The 21,322-nt window shown below is 48.5% G+C and overlaps 1 protein-coding gene across 2 annotated transcripts in view; it reads right to left on the bottom strand.

Moving 5' to 3' along the window:
- Positions 1 to 20,671, bottom strand: part of HS3ST1 (heparan sulfate-glucosamine 3-sulfotransferase 1) — a 37,613-nt gene extending 16,942 nt beyond the window's left edge. The window contains exon 1 of one of the 2 annotated variants that reach the window (XM_070399292.1): positions 20,464 to 20,671. The gene's annotated coding sequence lies outside the window, so the exon portion shown is untranslated. Of the gene's footprint in view, positions 1 to 18,187; positions 18,204 to 20,463 lie in introns of those variants that run through there. The other variant, XM_070399311.1, reaches the window with a different exon arrangement.
- Positions 20,672 to 21,322: the final 651 nt, after the last annotated feature.

The raw sequence follows: 21,322 nt of genomic DNA, 5'->3' as shown, positions 1-21,322 counted from the left end.
GCCCCGCCCCCTCAGGAATGATGGGCAGCCAGGTCTGTAAGTCTGGGAGGGAAAAGGAGGAGCAGCTACCTCTCCTCAATGTGTTTAATCTGCACTGCTGTGCACAGCAGGCAGCCTTGACCTAAATAAATCCTTCATTAGAGGCAGCGCACGTGGAGCTCCCTGACAGGAGGGTGGACGGGCCTCTTTTATTACTTGGTGCAGCTGAGTGGAAAGGGGGCTGTGCCAGTAGACAGGGAATGGGAGTGGCTGCCTCAGTGCACGCCAGTGTGCACAGCCTTCTGTTCCTGCTCCAGGTGAGACCTAACCTCCACACAGGTGCCCTCTGAATGTGGGAATCTCCTGGCTGGATTGGACAGTGACATCACTCTGTGGATGGGGAGCGCCCAGAAATCCCATACGTCTCCCCAGAAAGAACCAGGAAAGACACAAGGTGCATCAGATGCTGAAGGGCCACAAGCCATCTCCTTGTCCTGTCCAGATCCCTGCAGAAGGGAATACTGAGGCAGGCAGAGCACAGGAACCCCAAGGTCAAGTATGAGGCAGTGGAGCTGAATCAGAAACGAAGATCTCTGGATGCCCTTGCCACTGCACAAGACATGGAAGGCTGGGCTTCTTTTAAGTTGGGGTAGAAAATATTGAGTAACTTTTAGCTAAAAAATAAATACGTACAAACCAAACTATTCTTCCCCTGGAATGGCAAAGGTGGGGGAGGATTGGCCTCATTTCTGGGGCCAGCCTGTAGGGACTGAATGTTTGTGTTCTCCCAGATGCATGTGTATTTGGAGATGGGGGCTTTGGGAGGGACTCAGGGTTAGAGGAGGTCTTGAAGAGACACATGATGGGATTAGTGTCTTTCTAAGGCAGGGGTGGGAACCTTTATTCTGCCAAGGGCCATTTAGATCTTTATAACATCATTCAAAGACCATACAAAATTATCAACTTAAAAATTAGCCTGTTAAAACTAAAACCATTTCACCTAAGAACAGGTACGAGACAGGGATGCTCACTTTCACCATTCCTGTTCAACATATTACTGGAAGTGCCAGCCATAGCAATTAGACAAGAAGAAGAAATAAAAGATATAGATATAGAAATTGGAAAAGAAGATGTAAAACTGTCATTATCCGCAGATGATATAATACTGTACATAAAAAACACTAAAGACTCCATCAAAAAATCATTAGACTTAATAAATGAATTCGGCAATGTAGCAGGATACAAAACTAATGCTAAGAAATCTATGGCATTTTTATACACCAATGATGAACTTACAGAAAGAGAGATTTAAAAAACAATCCCATTTACTTTCAAACCAAAAACAATTAAAATACCTAGGAATAAACTTAACTAAGGAGGTAAAAGTCCTGTACTCGGAAAACTACAGAACACTGAAAAAAGAGATAGAGGAGGACATAAACAGATGGAAGAACATACCGTGTTCATGGATTGGTAGAATCAACATCATTAAAATGTCCATACTACCCAAAGCAATCTATAGATTCAATGGACTCCCCATTAAAATACCAACAGCATATTTCACAGACCAAGAAGGAACTCTCCAAAAATTCATCTGGAATAAAAAAGACCCGGAATAGCTGCAGCAATCCTGAGAAAGAAGAACAAAGTAGGAGGGATCTCAATACCAGATATCAAACTGTATTACAAAGCCACTGTTCTCAAAACTGCCTGGTACTGACACAAGAACCGACTTATAGACCAATGGAATAGAATAGAGAACCCAGAAATCGACCCAAACCACTATGCTCAATTAATATTGACAAAGGAGGCAAGAATATACAATGGAGTCAAGACAGTCTCTTCAATAAATGGTGTTGGGAATATTGGACAGAAACATGCAAAAAATGAAACTAGACCACTAACTTACACCATACACAAAAATAAACTCAAAATGGATAAAGGACTTAAACATAAGATGGGAAACCATAAAAGTATTAGAGGATTCCACAGGCAGCAAAATCTCAGACATATGCCCAAGCAATTTCTTCAATGATACAGCTCCTAGGGCAATGGAAACTACAAGAGAAAATAAACAAATGGAACTACATCAAAACAAAAAGCTCTGCACAGCAAAAGAAACCATCAACAAAACAATAAGAAAGCCTACTGCATGGGAGAACATATTTGCCAATGTTATCAACGATAAGGGTTCAATCTCCAACATTTACAGGGAACTCATACAACTTAACAAAAGGAAGATAAACAACCCAATCAAAAAATGGGCAATGGACCTAAATAGATACTTTTTGAAAGAGGACATAAGGAAGGCCAAAAGACATATAAAAACATGCTCAAAGTCACTAATAATTCGGGAGATGCAAATCAAAATGACAATGTGGTACCATCTCACACCTGTCAGAATGGTTATCATCAAAAAATCAACAAATGACGAGTGCTGGTGAGGATGCAGAGAAACAGGAACCCTTGTGCACTGCTGGTGGGAATGCAGACTGGTGCAGCCACTGTGGAGAACAGTATGGAGTTTCCTCAAAAAACTAAAAATGGAACTCCCATTTGACCCCACTTCTAGGAATATATCCCAAGAAACCAGAAACACCAATCAGAAAGGATATATGCACCCCTATATTCATAGCACCACAATTTACCATAGGTAAGATTTGGAAACAGCCTTCAACAGATGAGTGGATTAGAAAGCTATGGTACATCTACACAATGGAATACTACGCTGCAGTAAAAAAGAAGGAATTTTTACCATTTGCAACAGCATGGATAGAACTGGAAAGCATTATGCTAAGCGAAATAAACCAGTCAGAGAAAGATACATATCACATGATCTCACTCATTTGTGGAATATAATGAATAACATAAAGTGATGAACAAAATCAGATCCAGAGACAGAGAAGCATCGATCAGACCGTCAAACCTCAGAGGGAAGGTAGGGGAAGGTGGGGGTAAGGGAGAAAGATCAACCAAAGGACTTGTATACATGCATATAAGCCTAACCAATGGACACAGACACCAGGGGGGTGAGGGGATGAGTGGAGTGGGGGGGTTGGGGGGCAATGGGGGGGATAAGGATACACATGTAAGAATACACATGTAAGGATACATATGGAGAAAGGGGAACCTTCAAACAATGTCAGTGGGATTGTAAACTGGTGCAGCCATTACTGGCAAACAGTATGAAGTTTCCTCCAAAAACTAAATATTGAGCTTAATCAATATTTCTTAATCAATAAAGAAAAAAAGAAATTTAAAAAAAATTAGCCTGTTATATTTGGTCAAACATTTAATTGACCCACCCCTAATGCCTTGGCAGAGCCAGACCAAATGATTTCATGGGCCTTATATGGCCCTTGGACCCGACTTTCCCCACCCCTGTAAGGAGAGGAAGAGAGACCAGAGCTCTCTCTGCCCCAGGAGCACATCAGGAGATGACAACCACATGTGAGCCAGGTGAGAGCTCCCAGCAGGAGCGAAATTATTGGCATCTTGCTTTTTAACTTCCCAGACTGCAGAGCTGAAAAATCAACTGTTGCTGTTGAAGCCCCCAGTTTGTGGTATTTTGTTAGGGCTGCTGAGCAGACTAATACTCAGCCCTTAGAAGAAACAGTAAGTTTCTGCTGTGTACGTCTTTCCAGGGTGGTGCTCACCTGTCTCCTGGATTCCAGCAGATGACACCAACCGATGAAGCTGGTGTCCTGGGAGGGACTGCAGGCAGAGGCCGTGCATGTGCATGTGATCTGCCTAAAATGCCAGCTGCTGACAGCTCTGCAGATGCTCTTGGAGGTGAGGGACCAGTGCCCTCTGATGTTTTGCTTTTACAGATCCAACCATGGATATTTATGTGAAAACTCCTGATTTTTATGAATAGGATAAATGGGTATTAGTTGCCACATAAGGTGAACTTGAAAAAAATAAAAAGACTGGAGGGCAAGTCTGCAGAGATGCCTGAGGTCTATACTTTGCTCACATGTGATTGCTCAAACTTTTACATGGCACCATGATGTTTCTAAGACTGCACGACATTCCTGGGGATTCAGAGATAATGCAGCTGCTGTCCATAGGAGCACCCTGTAAAGTAGAAGACACACATGCAAGGAAACCAACCACCATGTGGGTGTGAGCAGCGATCCAGTCACAGGTACGTGAGAGCACAGAGGAGAGGATGGAGCTGGTGGAGGAGCAGAGCGGGCCTGCCTGGTCTGATTCCCTGGGAAAGGCCTCCAACGTTCAGGCATAATCTGGGCAGGGAGTCCCATGGGAACATGCATGCTAGTAGGTCTGCAGCAGGAGCAGGGCTGGGCGGGTGCCGGCACTCGGCTGTGCTGGGGTTGGCACTGGATACAGTCTCTGGGAGGCAGTGGGGATATGAGGCCGCACCAGCCAGCAGGGCCACGACCTGAGACTTAGGTACACAGTAGACTGTCAGAGTGGCTGTCCCCTCCCCCCCCAAAAAAATCAACCAATAACAGTGCCAACGAGGAGGAGGAGAAAGGGGAACCTTTAAACAATGTCAGTGGGATTGTAAACTGGTGCAGCCATTACTGGTAAACAGTATGAAGTTTCCTCCAAAAACTAAATATTGAGCTTCCATACAACCCAGCAGTTGCATTTCTGGATATTTATTAAAAAATAAAAATTAAAAAAATAACAAAAAAAACCCTCACATTAATTCAGAAATATATATGCACCTCTATGTTCTTTGCAGCAATATTTACAATAGTCCAAACACAGAAGCAACCTAGGTGTTCATCAATAGATGAATGGATAAAGATCTCATATTTCACACAGTGGAATATTACTCAGCCATAATAAAGAATGAAATCTTGCCATTTGCAACAACATGGATGGACCTAGAGCAGTGGTTCTCAACCTGTGGGTCGCGACCGCTTTGAGGATCGAACGACCCTTTCACAGGGGTTGCCTAAATACATCCGGCATATCAGATATTTACATTTTGATTCATAACAGTAGCAAAATTAAAGTTATGAAGTAGCAACGAAAATAATTTTATGGTTGGGGGTCACCACCACATGAGGAACTGTATTAAAGGGTCGTGGCATTAGGAAGGTTAAGAACCACTGACCTAGAGGGTATTAGGCTAAGTGACACAAGTCAGAGGGAGAAAGACAAATACCATCTGATTTCCCTTATATGAGGAATCTAACAAAACAAAACACATGAATAAAGTAAACAAAACAGAAACAGATCCATAGATACAGAGAACAAGCTGATGGTTGCCAAAAGGGTGGGGGATACAAGGCAGGGGTGAAAAAAAAAAAAAGAAAAAAAGAAGAAGAAAACAGTGGAGAGAAAAGCACCATGGCAACAAGACGAAGCACAAAGTCCTGCCCTTGAAGCCCAGCGATGCTGCGTACAGGCTGCAAGTTGGGGCAAGGTAATGGAAAATCGTGGCAACCACAGGTTTGGCCCAAGGGCTTCTGTTAGTCTTTCCTTTGGATATGTGTGTCCTTGTTTAACCTGATCATTTACAAAGAGACATTTCAGTGAGCCGTGAGTACTGACGCGTACGGTGAACAGCACGGGGGATGAAACACTGACTCACACATCCCTGCCTTGGAGGAGCTGACGGGAGACAGGCATGGAAGCAATGAAAACACAGATCGTATCTGGTCTTGGTGTTACATTGCCTGAATTTTATCCTTTTCGGAATTAACCGTTGCCATTCATGCCATAGCCCTGGATAAGGCCATGGCACATAGCGTTATCCTCCACCCCACACACATCCACACACGACTGTGATTTCTCTTTGTCCTTTACTTGAAAATTTATAAAAATAGTACTCAAGTTAAATATTCCTAAAGTCTTAAGCTCCAGGTTCTGCAAAAGGAATTAGCATTTCATTTCCCTCTGACACAAGCTTTAACTTATCCAGAATGAATTTACTTTAAACAGGGCTGCCTGCCTTATTATCTTACTCATCTTGCAATCTTTAAATGCCACCTAATCCATTCGGAACACCACTGGGTACTGCACTTGACACAGTCATCGCGGGGAGCTCCTGTTAACTTTTCTTACAGTTTCAATGTCATCCGATTAAATATAATACTACGTGTCAAGGTAAACCATCTCCAGACTGGTCAATTATTCTTTCTGGATGATTCATGCTTTATACTTTTAAAATAATACTTATTTATTATAACAAACTATTTGAAACAAGCTGGCCCATAAAGTACATTTGAGTAAGAAAAGGCAGCAGGTGAGGGCAATTCTAAACACAGGGGACTGTTCACCTCAGCAGGGCCGGTCGGCCTGGGAACCAGAGTGGTGGGGGCTCGGACACAGACAGAGGCAGCCTCCTCCTTCAAGACCACAACCATAGACATGACCCTGGAGCAGCGGCCTGCAAAGCCGGGGAAATCACCATGAGAGAGTTCTGGAAAGGACGGGACACAGGCTGACATTGACTTTACCCAGAGAACATTTTCTCAGGTCACTCTGACCCCTGAGTGGGGCAACAAAGCCTGGCTGCCCATCTGAGCTCCGGGAACCTGAGCCCAATTGCCCTCCATTCGGGGAAGACTGGTGTTTCTAGATATAATGATGGTATTTCCACTCCCAACTCCCAGGACCTGAGACCCTTCACCCTGTCACCACCTCAAGCCATAGTTCATTTGGCAATCGTGCCGAAGATCCTGGATCAGGCACAAGGTGGGGGGAGCCCTGGTTTGTCCTGCTCTGGAGCCAAGCCCACAGCATCCTAACCATGTCCCCTGAACGGTAAGGAGCCTCCCAGGACAATGGAAAATGCAGTGCCTGACTGCATCCACACCGGGCGAAGCTGAGATAAACACCCATAGCTCAGTGCCTACGCTCTTTTGCTGCTGGTTCCCCAAGGGTTGGTGGCAGGGCTGTGCTCACTCACTAAGCTGAAGAGTGAAGGTCACTGTGCCAGAGGGACTAGAACTTGCAACGCAGAGCAACTCTTAAAGCTCCAGGCTGGGACATACTTGAGCTTTCTTAACCACAATCACAGCCATGCTGACCTTCCCATAGGAAGGAATGTTCAGCCCTCGTCCATGCCCGGTGCCACGAAGCACACCATTACTTATCACGGGCTGGGGAGGAGGTGGATCGGGAGAGCATCCAAGACAGACCTGAAAGAACACCACATTCCAACCCGGAGGAGAAAGGGCACAGGTGCAGGATGCGAGGCGGAGGGAACAGCATGTGTAAAGGGTGGGAACGTCCACATTCCGGGCTTATCCTGGAACAAGGGGTGTTGGCCCTGAGGTCAGAATATGAGTTGTGTGCAAAGCAGGGAGGATGGGGAGAGATGATGCCTGGAAGATGAGGATGCAGCTGCCAGGCTGTGGGACTTGAATTCCATCGTGACTTTTACTATGAAACAAAGTAGGCAAAGATGAGCCGTTTTGAGCTCCCCCGAGTGCCTGCAGTGCTCTGTGTGAATCACCACATTTAATCCTGAGGACTCTACGGAAAAGACGGCACTGGGCCCTTAGAGTATTTTTTTCAACAAGTATTTCTTGGTGCCAGGCACTGGTTCAGGTTTGACCCAGGTTTGGGCGCTCTCGACTACGTCCCCATCCTCTTAGAATTTAATCTACTGAAACAGATTAAATAAGGGTATGAAAATATATAATTAGGCCTAGCCGGTTTGGCTCAGTGGATAGAACATTGGCCCATGGACTGAAGGGTCTGGGCTTTGATTCCAGTCAAGGGTTCAATTCGGTTGCAGGCTCGACCCTGGCCCTGGTAGGGGCGCATGTGGGAGGCAACCAATCGATGTGTCTCTTTCACATTAATGTTTCTCTCTCTGTCCACTCTCTCTAAAAATTAATTGAAAAATACCCTCGGGTTAAGGTTAACAAACAAACACTTTATATATATATGTAAATATATATATATATATATATATATATATGTAAATATATATATATATATATATATATTTAAAAATCATGAGGAATATGTGAGGTTTAGAGTGATTGTAACCTTTCCCAAGGGGATATGGTCATACAGTGGAGTATCTTAACTCAGATACCTTCTGGGTGAAGAGTCCTGATCCTGTAAATAATGGGGATCTGTGGGACATTCTGCATCAGGGGAAAGGTCAGGGGCCTGATGATGGTTTTCAAAGATCACTCAGGTCTGGAGGAGAGGTTATCAGAGAAATAAAGGGGTGGGCAAAAGTAGATTTACAGTTGTGAGTACATGAAAGAGTTTAGTCTTGTATTATTATTTACTAGAGGCCCGTTGCATGAAGAGATTTGTGCAATAGGCCTTCCTTCCCCTGGCTGCCGGCACTGGTTTTCCTCCGGTGCCCAGGACCCAGGTCTTAGCTTCGGCCGCAGTGGAGAAGTGAAACCTCTTCAGCCTTCAGTCTTCACTGCTCCGGCCGGAGCCTGCAGTCTTTGCTCTGCATCTGTGTATGCAAATTAACCGCCATCTTTGTTGGGTTAATTTGCATACTCTCCTGATTGGCTGGTGAGCGTAGCAGAAGGACGGTCAATTTACATGTTTGACTATTATTAGGAAAGATTAACTAGAGGGCCAGCGCATGAAATTCGTATGTGGGTATGGTCCCTAGGCCTGGCCTGCTATCAGGGCTATCTTCCCTGGCAGTCTGCAGCGGCCCCACCTCCTGCTACCACCCATCCCGGTTCCTCATTCGCCATCCGATGATCGGTGCCTGATGGCCTGGAAAAGGGACCAAGAGGTTGGCTGTTCCCGCCTGCTTGCCAGCCCTGCCCCAACTGCGGGTCGCCCTCTGTGTGTAGGGTGACCGGCAGGGCCTTGGCCTGGCGCCGCCTGCGTACTCCACCACCCAACTCCAGTTTCCCGTTTGCCATCAGGTGATCAAAGCCTGCTGGCCAGGGAAAGGGACCAAGAGATGGTCAGTGTGCCTCATAGTGACTGGTCCAGCAGTTGTTCTGGCTGTTCTGCCATTAGGGTGAACTTGCATATTGCCTTTTTATTATATAGGATTATTATATAGGCTAGAGGCCTGGCACCCAGATGGGAGCCCCAGATCAGAGTGGGTGTCCCCAATGGGGGGCAGGGCCAGCCAGGGCAAGGGTCATCAGGGGTTTTAATGCCAGCCACATCACTGATCGGAGTGGGGGTCCCTGCTAGGGGGCAGGGCCGGCGTGGGTGAGCAGCCATGGGCAGTTTGCAAACCAGCCACGCCCCCGATCAGGGTGGGGATCCCCCAGGGGAGCAGGGCCAGCCTGGGCGAGGGGCTGCCGGGGGTTTGCAGGCCAACCATGCCCCCAATTGGGGTGGGGTTCCCCGCTGCGGGGCAGGGCCAGCCTGAGCAAGGGGCTGGTAGCTCTGATCTCTGGTCATTCTGGTCATTCCACTGTTTTGGTCACTGGGCTTTTATTATATAGGATTATTGCATTATTTTCCATATGAACAACTGTAAACATACTTTTGCCCACAAGTTACAAAACTGAGGAGGAAAAAAAGGGAAACCAGAAGAATATGAAGTTGTATTTCAGCTGAGGCCAGTGATAACACAGACCTAAAGCTGAGCAGGATCCAGCACATTGCAGTGTACAAGCATGAATGTAAATAGTTGCTCAAGGGGACAGGGGATCATTTCAGGGTTGCTGTATTCCACTAATTGTCCTCTCCCACTATTTCAAATGTCTGTGTGCCTCAGTTTCCCCTTCTGTGATTTTAACCTGTGAGCATATGACCTAGTTTTTGGGTGATGGGACCTGCAGGCTTTTGAGAAAGATTTCCTTACCTGATGAAAAGAAAAGAGTCTCCCAACCTTGCTCTCTTCCTACCCTGGAGCAGATGAGGGAGGCTGCCGGGGCACACCATGGCCCTCTCTCCTGCTGGACAGCCAGCAGCCAGATGGACAGAGGGGACTAGAAGATACCCCACATCTGGATCTTTAATGGAATTCTTGATCTACTTTTCAAATAAACATCAGGTTTATCAGAGAGAAAAGCCAATGAGGACTACTAAGGGCTGTGTTATGGACACTCGGTACCAGGCTCTCAAACGGGTGTTTGGTGTACATTACAGCATGTGATTCTCCCAGCAAAAAATCATGAGGGAGTATAATACCATTCAGCAGGTAAGGCAACCAAGATTTGTGAAAACAAAGTCACTTCCCCAGTGCCAAATACCTCGAATGATACTCACCCTTTTGGAGTGGGGGCTGAGTCCCCAGGAACTCCTCCCTGCTCGGGGCCCAGGGATGCTCAGGCCTCCCAGAAACAGCCCTTTCCTGGCATGTGTGTGAGGATGGGGCTCAGGGATCAGGAGGGGGTCAGCACTTCACAGGGAGGAGTCAGGGAGGGAGAGATGATGGTGAATACGTGGAAAATGACAACCAAGCCAAAAGAAACAACCAATCGTCTGGAAGTCTGAGGAGAACAAGGGGCACCGTGGCCAATCCCAGCAGAAAATGGCACGCAGGTCCCTTGTCTTCAGCTGTTACTGGTGATGTTATGCCATGGAAGTACACTGCTTACATCCCATCCCATATTCTTCCCAGTTTCACTATTACAGACTCGGTGCCCTTCCCTCAAGGTCAGGGGTTTGACGTTGGAGTCCTGAGAAGCCTGGGGAAGGGGAGGGGGTGTGGACTTACTTAAATGACTGTATCAGAGGATGTAATGAGGAAATCCCAATGCAGGCCTTGCTACTAAATGTCACTGGATTTCCATGTTCTTCAAAACTTTGGTCGGCTTGGAGTAGTTTTCCCACCTGTCTTCTCTTCTGTTTTCTTTTGGTCCCTGCCCTCTTACCCTGGATCTCTCCCTCTCTCCCTCCCTTTCTCTCTCTGTTCTTTGTGTCTTTCATCCCTTTTCTACATTGCTCCTTCTAATCTTTTGATCCAGAAAATGAAAGCATGAGGTAGGCTTGAACGATATAAATGAAGACTAAGGACACAAAGGGCACAGGACTCAGACACTCTCCCACGAATATGATGAATTCCATGCATGAGTTCCAGTCTGTGGTCTCTGTGACATGACACCGAGTTTGCAATCTAGAGGCTGACATTGCTTCTGTCATCTCATTAGCAGCACCTTTTTCTTTTAATGCTGACTGTGATCCAGATGCTGTGTAAATGTCTGACATAACTTTGTTTTAATGCATTGCTAAGTGACTCTCTGCTATAATTTTAATTATGTCCATTCTGCAGATGTGGAAGCTGAGGCTCAAAGATGAGAAGTAACTCACCTCTTGTTATGTGGCTGAGAAGTCGCAAAGTGGACTCTACCAGATCTCTCAGGCTGGTGCAGCCTGCATGCTAACAATTAGACAGTTTTGCCTTCTTTCTGGTCCATATTCCACATGAATACATAGTTAGAAAGCAGCTCAGGTTACATGAGGGGTTAGTAATATTATATGCAACAAAAACTGGTTATTTCGGCAGAAGCCATATCTCACTACCGAAGAAAGTACAAAACTCTTCTTTGGAAAAGTCCGCATGCAACAAAAGTCTTGTTAACTTATCCCTCACCAGGTTCCTACCTGGAATGGAAACACGCCATTTCACAGCCACACTCAGAACAACAAACTCCAGCAGCCTTAGGGGAAACCTGGGACTCAACTTTACAACCTGAGGTCATGGACTTGGGAGGAGCCAGTCTGAAAGGCCCTCTAACAGCTTTATAAGCTTTGGGTTCAAGGAGGAGGGAGCAATTGCAGGTGTGAGTTTGCAAAGCACAAAGCTTCCCTTCAGCCAACTCACTGGGGCCCTTGTGTGAGCCTCGTCTTTCCACATCCGGCCCTCCAGAGATGAGGTGCTGCCTTAGCGGGCCAAACGCTGCCCTGGTGGCCTCACAGGTTTGAAATACCTTCTTCCCAGAGGGTGCTGGGAATAACCTGTGCATGCCTTCCAGACCTGGGAGAGAATCTGGCTCACTTATTAAAGGCACTGAACATTCTGATTTGGTCCACAATTCTTTTGCTTCTTTCAGCAAAAAGGTAAGATTGCCTTGCTCTGATCTGCTACATAGCTCATCAGAGCAAATGACCCTTCCTTTTCTCCTTCAACCAGACCCTGTCTAAGTCGTTTCACCTTCAAGATTACTGGACTCTATCCTCTCTAACTTCTTAGGGTTCTGGAACTTTCCCCAAAGTAATAGCTCTCAGAACTGTCACCACAAGAATAGGGATGTTTACCATGGCTGGTGTGGCTCAGTTGGTGGAGCATCGTCCTGTGCACTGAAAGGTCACCAGTTTGATCCAAGGTCAGGGCTCAATCCCAGGTCAGGTGCATTCCCAAGACAATCAATCAATGTTTCTCTCTCACATCTCTCTCTCTCTCTCTCTCTCTCTCTCTCTCTCTCAAAAATCAGTAAAAACATATTTTAAAAACTATTTTTTAAAAAGAATAGTGATGTTTAAGAAACTACAGGACTTTCCATTAAATTTAAATTTCAGAAAACAATAAGTAATGTCTTAATATTTATTGTCTTGGATAGACCTGTACTAAAACATTCTATGTTGTTGATCTGAAATTGAGATTGAACTGGGTGTCCCCTATATTTATTTGGTAAATCTAGCAACTCCTAAGTTTTCTTGAGCATTATGCTACCCACTTCATATTGGCAGCCCCCTTTAATCCTCATTAGAATGTAGAAAAAAATGAGGCCCTAGAAAGACTGTCTATTTCTCAGGAAGATACAGTCAGTAAGCAGGAGATGAAAAATTCTAACAGATGTGACTTTGAAAGCCATGTCTTTCCCCACATGAATAACTCCAAAATCTAATCGGAAACCTGTCATTGATACCTTCTCCTTCCTTCCCACTCAGGACGCAGAGAAAAATCTGGTTTAAGACATCATTTAAGGAAAGTGCAAGCAAGTTTTCCGGAGGAGGCGCTCAGCGCTTTCTCTCCGAGCCACTGAAGGGTTTCTTTTTCTGAGCACAGCTAGGCGAGCTTGCTTTTCATTTCAGCTGCATCTGCAATCCACCTTCCTCCCCTGTATTTTAACTGCTGATACAGGACTCTGATTTACTCTCCTAAAGGAAAGAGTGAGGACATTTACATAAAACCATCTACCGCGCGGTGTACCTAATCTGCAGGAATTCTCGGGGAAATTCAACAAGACACAAAATGCAGCACAGAAAGTGCTGAAATGGAAGTTCCTGATGAATAAAAGGACAAAGGGAAGTGTTTTAAATCTAAATATGTCTCTCCGCTTATAGAAAATGTGGGCCACTCGGTCCTCCCAGGATCTCAGGAGCCTCCACCTTGAGCTGACCTCTTGAGGCAGGTGGAGTCTCGGCCCTGGGTCCGGGGGTCTGCAGCCTTCGTTCTGAAGGTCTGAGAAAAGGCCTTCACTTCCAGACCTCAGTTTCCTTAAGCAAAACATGGAGAGGCTCCAAGCTTCCCTCTCCCTTGAAGGACTGAGTTGAGGAGGAAAAGGAGATGGACGGTGGGTATTATCACACTATATAAAAGTAAGGAATTGCCATTTTCATCCTTTTTATTCTTTTTTTCACTCTTCTTTCATTGGTTTCATTCTTTTCATAAGCAAAGTGCTTTTGCATGGCCAGAAACTACTCAGTGCAGGCTTGTGTGAATGGGCTGACTGCATTGGGAATCCCTGAAACAGACAAATGAGTTCTCAGGAAGGACTTGGGGACACCCCCAATTTTGACTCTGTTTCATCATCCTTCTTCAGCTTGTCTTTCCATGCCCCTCTCTTTCCTTAAATATTTCTTCCCTCTTTTTTTAAAAAAAATTATTTTTATTATTTCAGGGAGGAAGGGAGAGAGAGATAGAAATATCAGTGATGAGAGAGAATCATTGCTTGGCTGTCTCCTGCACGCCCCCTACTGGGGATCAAGCCCGCAACCCAGGCATGTACCATTGATTGGAACTGAACCCGGGATCTCGCAGGCTGACACTCTATCCACTGAGCCAAACCGGCTAGGGATATTTCTTCCCTCTTGAAGCCTTCCCAAATTCTCCCAGGCAGAAATGCATCCTCTTGTTTATTTTCTGAGCAACTAACTACTAGGAGCACAGACACAGTGTTCCAGAAGCTGGTGTCAGAAACAACACCCCGTCCACATCCGGCTCTCAGAGGGCACCTACTCTGAAGGGGGAGTGAGGGATAGTAGCCAGGGGACCCCATGAAGTAACAAGGTAAATACTATTGTACAAAGGCATGCCGAGGAAGAATGTGTTGCAATGAAAGAAAGCAGTGGTGACTGGAAGGGATGGGGTCTCAGGAAAGGTCTGCCCAATGACACAGGCAGCGGCCCAACCATTATGCACTGACCCCTCACAGGTAAAGCTCGCAGCTCATATGACTGCCACACTAGGCTGCAGGTCCCTCAAGAACAAGACTATGTTTCACCTCGTGCACAACCTCCCTGGCAACAACACTCAACAGCAACGCCCGGGGAAGAGCTGAGACAGGGTGTATCAGAGTTTCAAGGGCGCAAGTACCTTCCACACAGACAACACATTTTTTAAATACTTCATTTTCGTGATGCAAAAATGAAATTTCTTAATAAAAAAGTCTTTGCCAGGTAAAGAGATTAAAGCTTAAAAATATATCTTTACTAATGATAGGGTGCTGACTTCAAGTTGAGGAGCACATACCTAAACAATTCCTGGTACTAATTGGGTGCTTAGTTAAGAACATGATGAAGCTCTGGCCACTGTGACTCAGTTGGTTGGAGCATCCGCCCAAACACCAAAAGTTAGTGGGCTGAATTCCCAGTCAGAGCATATACCCAAGTTGCAGGTTCAATCCCCGGTCAGGGCAGGTAGGGGAGGCAACCAATAAATGTTTCTCTCTCACATCAATGTCTCTCCATCTCTCTATTCCCAAACTTCCGGTCTCTAAAATATATTTTTTTAAGTTATAAAAGATGCTGAATGTCAGAGTTCTGAAAGTCAAAATTCAATAGTAAAGACCTCCTTCCCACAGTCCTCACTCACCTTAGTAATCTACTTGTTTGGGATCATGTATTAATGTTTTCCATGCTGGTCTATCATTTCCTAGAGAGCTTGCCCTGTTGGTTTTGTTTATTAATGTATTCCAGCACTTAATCCAGTGACTGGCACATGTGCTCAATAATGTGCTCAATCATCAATCTCATTGAAATTAAGAGTATAGTCAGTTATCACCAGTTTACCCACAATAGCGACTCCCAGAACATAATCAAAGGTCCAAACTCCCACACCTGAAAACCTTTCCTGTGGGACCATGAAACTTGACTTTGGTTATATCGACTCAGAGACTGAACTCTGTGATCCCTAGTTTTACCCCAACCACCTGACCCTTCCTATGACCTCCCAGTGACTTACTGTTATCCGTGGCACATCACTATCTAACATGGGATAGATATTACTTATCCATCTCGCTCGTATCTGTCTCTTCCATGAGAAGATATGAACAAGGGCACCCCCTGTTTTAGTCCTTAGGGTGTCCCCAGTGAGCAGGACATCACTGGTACATGGTTGCAACTCAATAAACACATGTTAATAGAATACATTTGATCCTTGTAACTACTCATTAGGGCAGGGAAAGGAACACTGCACACATCTGTAAATGGGAAGGTTGCTCACTGGAACACAGTCTACACTGCATGCCCAGCACAATCTTGCCTTGATATTCTGGGTAACTGATTTCGCTAAGTCTCACATTGCAACCAATTTCTTCTCTAGCCCCCCAAACCAGAGGCTGCATATTGGGGGTCCTTGGGACAAATAGGAGGCCTACCTACATAGGTGTTTTGTTTGGCCCATTTGGTATTATTTTAAAATATTGAATTAGCTGCAGGTACTTGAAAGTCAGTAGGTTCTATGTAAAATTGTGAACTTACAGACTATCCTGAAAACACACACACACACACACACACACACACCAAATCTGGCAAAATGGGGCCTGAGGCCCCACTGGGAACCCCTGTGCTGGATCGGAGCCATAGCACCCCCTGTCCCCAGGCCCAGGCCCAGGCTCAAGCCCGGGCCTGTTTCCAAAGTTATTATTTGCTGGGCCACTGAAATGCATTTGAGTTTGCGACCCCTGCTGGAAAGCAACCAGAAAACACGCAACGCAGAGGAAAAAAACTAAAGAAAAAATGCCCACTGGGATCTATTTCCTTTACATTCAGGCTATTCCTTGGAAGAATAATGTATCCCTTTCTCTAGAACTCTCATGGTTCCACATAACTATTGACAAAGTATGGCCCCTAAGTATTATTCTAATGGCCCGAAAAAGCTAGGCGCTTATTCCCTGTGGGTAGAGGAAGCCAAGAATGCCTCACGCCAGAGGCAGGCCTGGAGATGAATCGTGAGAGGCTGGGCGTCCGCTCATGACAGCTCAGGCTAACGCAGAGAGAAAGCAAGTTTACTTGGAGACCAATTACCTCCAGGGATTGATGAGAGGCTGCAGGGCCAGGCTTGGAAAATGAGAAGGATGAGGGAACCTAGGCACGAAGGAACATGCCAGGATCACGCCACAGACCTGCACCCCTGGGACACCCCGAGACACCCCAGGACACCTGTGCGGCTGCACATGCCACTTGATTCATGACCCACGGTGGTCAGTAAGCACCCCACTGCCCTGTGTCCTTTAGCTCATCCCTCAAGGCTCCAGGTCCCAGGTGGGATCAGCCATTGCGCCCTGGCTCGGGGCCTGGAGATATGGACAAGGAGAAGGAGTCCACAGCCACTGGAAAGTCTCTCCCGGAAAGGAAGGCTGTGCCCCCTGAATAAGAGCGCTCCTTGGTTGCTGGGCACCTTCCAGGGCGCAAAAGTCCCCCTGGGTTAGGAGGACTCTTGGTGGCGGGGGGAGGGAGAGGGCGAGCCAGCACAGGTGCGGAATGAGAACAGGCAGCCCTGAACTTCAGTCTGGAACCCTTTGTACCTTCAGAACGTTCATTAACGTTTCTGATCTGCAGATTCCAAATCTTTAAAAATAGAAAGGATGCCATCTGCCTGCGCACAGCCCAGGGATGCCGTGAAGATGCAGTTCAAGCATCCGTTCGTGATTTCAGAAATACTATCAGACATCGATTAGGTGCCCGGCACGTAGCTATGTGCTGGGGACAAACTCTGAACAAGGCTGAAAAGGCCATCGAGAGCAAGTACTTTATGCCAGTGACAGATTTAGATAAGGGAGGCCTGGGTCATCTCCCCAAGCTGGTCATGTGTCACTTTCCTCCAATGGATACACTCATCTGCAACTTTCCTTCTTTTCTGATGAATCAGTAGCAGGCCCCTTCCTCCAAAAATATGTTATCTGAAGACATTCGAAGTGCATTAAGCTAAAGAGAAAAAGAAAAAACAAACCTCTAAAACATTTTATTCTGATCCTAAAACCAAGAAAGTAATGGCCTGAGAAGCAGTGGGGCCTGGTGCTGGTGGGTTTCAGGTAGAGAGCTCACAAGGAGATCCTGGCACCTTGCATGAAATCCTCTCCATTTAGATCATGTAATCCACACACACATGCAGACTACAGTGAGCATTGCAACAAACGAAATCAAGTTTGTAGGAAAGGCAAGTAGCCCTGCACATTTAGAAGCAGCAAAACGCTCTTCACATGTATGGTCTCACTTTCTCATAATAATCTGAGTTGCAGAGGAAGAATCCAAAGTTCTGAAGGAGGAAAAGCCATTTGCCAAGGATGTGGGGGAAAGAAGTGGCCTCCAAATTCAGCTAGCACCCTGGCATCTCCCCCCCTCCCCCCCCCCCCCCCACACACACACTGGAAAAGGGCAGCCATGGTAGACAGCACTGGGCCATTATTGCGATTTGAAAGAAGATCGACAGTTACCCCAAAGTGATGGGGAGCAACCCAGGTCTTCCCCAATACCAGCCGGAAAGTTATGGCTTCTACAAGAGCTGGAAAGTTCCTGCCCCTCCCATCAGCAGCTAGAAAGCAGTAACTCCTCACTCCTCCAGGACTGTCTCTCAGGGAGGTTCCCTGGCTGAGAGGCACGGCCTGGAACCTGGTGCCTGGGCCATGACCCTGGATCCAGGCTCAGTTCCATCGGGACATCAACACATGTTACTGTCTTCCCTCCATCCCCCCTCCAAACTCTAGCCTCAACAGAGAGAACATGACTCAGTACTCCAGGCTGGCAGGTGTCAGTCTGGGTGAATGCCGTGGTCTGGGAAAAGCAGGGGCACTGATCAGGCCTTTTCCCACCAGCCAGTCCATCTTCCTGGCCCCTTTCTAATCACCAGCACATTTTCATTCAAGACAAACATCTGCATTACCTTTCCTTTCAAGAGCTTGGGGGACTTCTCCAGCGAAAGAGTTTCTTCTTTTGGCAACGAAAGCACAAGCCCCAACTAGACTGTGGAGCCCAAGCACAGGGTTCCCAGACACCTACACTGTGCAAAGCACTGCTTTACCCACAGGACTGGAATCTTCACACCAGGCACACCCACGGAGCCTAGAGCCTGAGGGTTTCCTGCTCCCATCCACAAGCTCAAGGTACCACTTTCTCACCAGTTTTCCAAAACTGAAAAAAAATCTCCCATCTTAAAGTTACAGTGTCTTGCTCACCAGGCAGCCCGGGGCCTGGGTCTGCAGCCCAGAATAAATGCTCCAGAATCCTCAGGAAGGGACCCTCAGTCAAGCTACTGTTGTAATTCACTGCGGGCTTAGGGGTGCTTAGTCACAAAGTCCGCACCCTTGTCAAACTCCGCTGGCAGAGTTAGAGAGCCCTCCTGACTCCAGGAGAGGCTCCTTTCAGAGTTGCTCTCGCTCTGCCTGGCGCTGGGGGAAACCTTACGTAACAGCGTGGTCCATTTCAAAGTGCTATTTCTGCCGTCCTAGGGGAGGAACGCATCTAAGCCCTGGAAATACAAAGCATAGCGCAGAAGCGTCCCTCTCCTGGAATTTCACTAGGTCAGGCGGACGGTGATTGTTCCCAATTGTTACTGAGAAAGCAGAAAGCAGAATCAGCACTCCCGACCAGAAAGATGGGCTTTACAAACGCAGGGAGGCAGGAGTTGGGGTGTCTCCCCTCCTTTTATTTTTAAAGATGGAATTCCTGAAATTAACCTTTGAGTGGAAGTTGGTCATTGGGTTTCAACAAATTAAGGTAAGATTTGGCTGCAAAGCAAGAACTCACGAGCCAGATCGAGAGAAGCCTGCGTGCGCGCTGGCTGCTGCCACAGAAGCCCTGGATGGAAGCACCGCGCCTGGGCGCAGGGGGCGGGCTCCCCCGGTGGGCGAGCAGCGGGCGGCGCCGCGGAGCCAGCGGTACCGGCTTCCCAGCGCTCCGGCGGCTGCAGGAGGAGCGGGTGCACTGTCTGCTCCGTGATCCCTTGGCCGCTCCCGGCGGCTGCTCCCTGCAAGCCAGCGGACCGCTTCTGGGAGCGCAATTCAAAGACAGTGGATTTGGTCTCACCTCCCCGATCGCCCCCCTCCCCCAAAGCATCTTGGTGCAAGTACTGGATAAAAATAGCCGCGGATAAAGATGGGGGAGGAGCAAGACTCGTGCAAGGCGAGGCAAGGATGCGAGTGGTCGTGCAAAGTAGGGGGCCCGAGGAGGAGGGTTGCGCCCTCTCTCCGGATAGAGGGTCCCGCGGGTTCAAGGAGGTGCCTGGCGAGTCCATGAAGGGTAAGACACACAGCGCCAACCCAAACCGCGGCACCTAGCACGCCCTGTGCCCGGCTCCTGATCCCGCCGCTTCCCCAGCCCATCCCGGGCTCTCCCTTCTGTTCCCGGGCAGGTGGGGCCAGCAGGGGAGCAGCGCGCGGTCTGTCTCCAGGCTCCGGAGCGCACCTGGAGAAGTCAGCCTCCTCGAGGGCACCCATTCCTTGGAGCTGGGGCTCCGGCTCCCACCGCGGGTCGGCGCCCAGCCACCCCTCACCCTCATCCGCTGCCACCACCCAAGTTGCTTGAAATAGAAACAGAGGCAGAAAGAAAAAAAAGAGGGGGATGTAAAAAGTAACAGGAAAAATCAAGATAGTGTATAATGGCCATGTGGGGAAAGAGGCTACTTACTCTCAGGCCTGCAGCCCCAATCTCCCCGCTCCCAAGCATCCCCGCCCCTCGGAGATGCCCCTTCTCTTTTCCACTCCAACCGGACAAGGTTTCCCCACCCCAGGTGCTCCCTCGACCTCAGGACTGTTTGCTGACTGTATCCGCGCCCCAGTTCCCAGCTCGAGGGGTACCGGGTCGGCTGCGCTCTGCCCTCCGGCGGCTTTCCCTGATGGTCCTACGGAGCATCGGCTGCCAGGATGGAACCTCCCGCTCTGCGCTCTGCTAAGGCAAACACCATCCAATGCACGAATAGTCAGAAACCCGGAGACCTGCCAGCAAAGAATAAACTGTCCCTCCGGACTTGCAGAGCTGGGGGTGGGGGCCTCGGGGGGTAGGGCAGGAGGTGAGGAGGCTGGGAAAATCCCGTCTCTCCTTCCTTGTCCCCCTACATTCACTACACTTGCTCCAGCTCCGACTCACCTTGAGCCCTGAGCTGGCACTAAGTCCGGGACTCCAGGTCGGAGCACCTGGAGCGCCCGGAGTCTTGCCACTCACCTGAGCTGCGCTGCGGTCCAGCAGGTCCGGCCCCCGAAGTCGGCTCTCGGGCTGGGCCATGGGCAGTGCCGTCGAGCAGCGGTGGCCGGCGGAGCGAGGTTCGGGACACCCCGGGATAGGCAGGAGAGAAGGGGCGCGGGCACCCAGAGACACGGCTGGCTGTGGCGTCCTCTCGCTGTAGCCCGCGCGCCAGCGACTTTGCAGGCAGGAGGCTCGGAGCTGAGTCCCTCCGAGGGGAGGAGCAGGAGGAGGAGCAGGAGCAGGAGGAGGGGACGCAGGAGGCCGGGCCCTAGGGGAGAGTGCGTTGGGCAGAGGAAGATCGCGAGCGCCCACTGCTGCCAGGCGCGCTCTGGTGCTGCCCGAGTCCGGCCCGCTGGGTGCTGGGCTGTCCGCTCAGCGCTGGTGCCTTGGGACCAGTCCCTGCGCTCGGCATCAATCAGCAGGTATAGGAGGCATTGGCCCCGCCCCCATGGAGCGAGGGCTTATGGAGTTGCAGTCCCAGGGGGAGGGAACCAGCACTGCCGGGAGGGTGGGGCCGGTGGAGGGTGGCGTGACTGTGCCTTCGCTGCTAAACTGGCGTGTCGGGTTCACTCCCTCACCCTGCTGGGAAAGGGCAGGTCCGAACCCCGAGGCCACCTCTTCCCCACTCTCCAGTTCCGCTGGGTCCCCGGGACCCGCGCCCCTTCCTAATGGGTCTGCACCGCGTTTTCCCTGCCTGGTCGGTGACCCACCTTAGGCTCCGATTCTCCCTGCACCGCCTGGGAAGCAGAGGGAGACATCCTCTCCGGCTCACCGCGGGGCCTGGCTGGGACGTCCACCGCAAGGCTGCCTGAGCCGGGATCCTAGTGAGGAGCGGGCT

The sequence above is a fragment of the Myotis yumanensis genome, unplaced genomic scaffold, assembly GCF_028538775.1.
Source record: "Myotis yumanensis isolate MYYU_CA2020_CCGP unplaced genomic scaffold, mMyoYum1.0.hap1 SCAF_1, whole genome shotgun sequence".
Lineage (NCBI taxonomy): Eukaryota > Metazoa > Chordata > Mammalia > Chiroptera > Vespertilionidae > Myotis > Myotis yumanensis.
The sequence above is the reverse complement of the archived record's forward strand: the minus strand, read 5'-3'. Positions and strand labels throughout refer to the sequence as shown.